This window comes from Brassica oleracea, chromosome C6 (genome assembly GCF_000695525.1).
Source record: "Brassica oleracea var. oleracea cultivar TO1000 chromosome C6, BOL, whole genome shotgun sequence".
NCBI classification, from domain to species: Eukaryota; Viridiplantae; Streptophyta; class Magnoliopsida; order Brassicales; family Brassicaceae; genus Brassica; species Brassica oleracea.
In genome coordinates, this window is record NC_027753.1 from 11,185,289 (window position 1) to 11,188,489 (window position 3,201).

General features: G+C 26.4%; 1 long non-coding RNA gene across 1 annotated transcript; it reads left to right on the forward strand.

Annotated features, from left to right (window-relative positions):
- Positions 1–2,479: 2,479 nt before the first annotated feature.
- Positions 2,480–2,940, forward strand: LOC106299745. Its single transcript, XR_001261857.1, has 2 exons — positions 2,480–2,587; positions 2,663–2,940. It is a non-coding gene; the product is annotated as an uncharacterized LOC106299745 (long non-coding RNA).
- Positions 2,941–3,201: the final 261 nt, after the last annotated feature.

Sequence of the window (3,201 nt, forward strand, 5' to 3'; positions counted from 1 at the left end):
TTATATAATTTTTGAAATTATATAAATTTGACTGTAAATTCTTAGATAAATATTCTTAAATAATGAGAATATGGAAATATATTCTCAAAGTTGTTAGATTTCAAAAATTTATAGATTTTGAATCTGCCTAGATCTTTATATAATTGAGTATTATTATCAAATCCAGTTTTAATGACTATATATTATATGTGACTATATAAAATGTATAGCTTATAGTAGATATGTATAGTTATGGCATTAAAATTAGATTTTGGAAATATACAATAGGAATGAAAAATGACGAGGAATGATTTATATTGGTGTCATGGTATGTTATGTGTAACAATTTTATATATATTTTTTTTTTGGTAGCAAACGTCTATTCTATCACTCAAAATTGAGGTTGTCTGGGTAGCTAGACCGGAATAGAACAACCAATAAAACATAGAGATATATGAAAAGAATGTGCATTCCTAGCTAACGAATCTGCAATCTAATTTTGTGTCCTTGGTAAATAGCTGATCTTGAAGTCCGAAAAACACAACCGAAGAGTTTGAATGATTTCCAACTCAGTTGATAAGTTGGGTCAAGCTTGGGATGATTGCAGTTCTTGGACAAAAAAATATATATAATGATTGTAGTTATGGGAACTGTTTTTAATAGATGGATTAAATGTAGTCCACAATTCGCCATTAAAATATATATAATGATTGTAGTTATGGGAACTGTTTTTAATATATGGATTAAATGTAGTCCACAATTCGCCATTATATGGTGTATAATACTAAACGAACTAGGTGGTGATCCGCGCCTTGCGCAGATCAATAAACTAAAAAAGTTGAAAATTTTAGTTAGTAAGTATTATAAAGGTAATAAGTCATAGTATAACAAATAATACATGTTACACAATGATGTGACGTTTGATATACCAATCAATGAAAAGTAACCCGTACGGGCTTTCAGATGTACTAGACTATCCGGGTTAAACGAAAATAATTAAACTAACGGTAATAGATCGAGCTCTTTTAACTAAGCGGTTTAACATATATTGTTCGTTGTGATGCCTAAACTCTTAGCTTAGTATGATATACTATGTTAAGATTCGTGTCTTGCATGGAGTGAACATGTTTTCACTATTTTTTTAGTATTACTTGGTTTCATATCAATTATTATGAATTTCTAGAGTTTCATAATACTTTATATGTTTTATATACTTTGTCAATACAAAACTTATATCTACTTTATTTAGTAAATTCTGGCCCTACAAATTATTTTTAGAATATTTATTTTGGGATGGGTTCGTAACTTTAAACCTAATTACGTGTAGAGATAAAAGGTTGATTGTTTCCAGTTTTTAAAATAGTTTTTTGTTTTTGTTTTTCCAAAAACCATTTTTCATCCAATCAAGCTTTTTGAGAAATGTCTTTCATAAAATCTAGGGAAACTAGTTTTTAAAATATCTGTTTATTTCTAAACAAAACCAAAATCCAATTTTTTTCTAGTTTTTCTAGTTTTTTTTTCACTGAACATGTTTTACTTTTATTCTTGTTACAAATAAAAATTATTAATCCAACAAAAATTGCCGTAGGGTATTTAAAATAAATGTACATATAGATAATGTTTATGATCCAACCCTCAGCATATAAACTTAAGGCATTTTCTAGCTACTATTTTTTGAACATGCATCTAACAATAAACGGATGTAAATACAAAATAATTCAGATAAAATTTGAAAATTATCAATTATAAAAATTTATTTATTTTTGAAGTTAATAATTGCAAGAATATCATATATATATATATATATATATATATATAGTTTAATAACCTTTTATTTTATTTAGAGAAATGAGATTCTTTTTATTTTACTATTTAATACCTATAAGTTATATTTTGTATCCATTTGGTTTTACTTTATATTAACTAGGACTAGAACTAATATTTTTCTTTTACTATTTCATACTTATAAAATAAATTTTCTATTCTTTTAAATTTTACTTAGTATTAAATAAGATAAGGAATATTTCCTTTTTAAAAAATTTACTAAGTATATATAGATTTCCAAAATTTTATATATGAGATTTACGATAGTTTTATTTTTTTATTTGCAGTATTTGTTTTAAAATAATTTATCAAATAATTTTATATGTCTTTTGTACAATAATATTTTATATTTTACTTTTGCAGAATAAATACTTTACTATTAATAATATTTTTATTTTATTAACTTTAAAATCAAAAACTAGAAACTAGAAACCAAAAGCTAAAAAACCATTCATGATTTTATAAAAACTAAAATCTACGGCAAAATCAAAAACTAAAATCTAAAAAACTAAAAACCGAAAACCAAAAACCAAATCCAAAAACTAGAAACTAGAAACTAAAATCTAAAAACCAATGAAACAATCATCACCTTAACTTTTTAAGGAATCCCAAGCTTTTTGATAAATAAATAAAAAAAGAAATCTCAGGCTTTGCAATTGTCGTAACATATCACTTTCCAAAAAAAAATAAAGAACAAAATTGCAAGGGGATCTAGGATTCTTAGTTCTATCCTCTATCAGTCTATCTGATAACCGGATTTTTGTTTGTTTGCCACAGAATCAAGGTAAACGCATCTTCTTCGTTGTTTTATGTTAATAAATCCAATTCTGAGTGAAACTGACAAAAGATTTATGTTCAGTTACGAACACAGACTTTCAGGAAACTTAAGATCCTCTTCCGATGCTTGTAATAGTTCAGCTTTGTGTGTGTTGTGAACTCAGGCAGTGTACCTTCTGGGACTCTGATCATTGTACATCTTCGCATAACATAATCGGCAAGAACATATATTTTAAATTTCAGAAATCCAAATTTTGGTTGATGAAAATGATAATTAAAATTGTATTCTATTTCTGTTGGTTTTCTTTGCAAACAGATGTTGTATGTGAGATAATATAAACACCAAAATAGTTCAATCAAGTTGTTTCCAAATTTGAACCACAACAAATATGTTATGTATTTCGGTATAGAGCTATCTATCACACTGAAGATGGAGACACTGAAAAAACCCTCATATATCGATTCTCCATCAAAATCCAGACATTATCCTCTGCAAACTACATATCAAATGAAATTCGAGAAGATCACATGGGTATGATGAGGCTTTAAATAAGCACATAGTAGTTAACTTGTTTCCTAGAAGCAATCTAACCTTTTTATAACAGTGTTTATTGTCTCAAC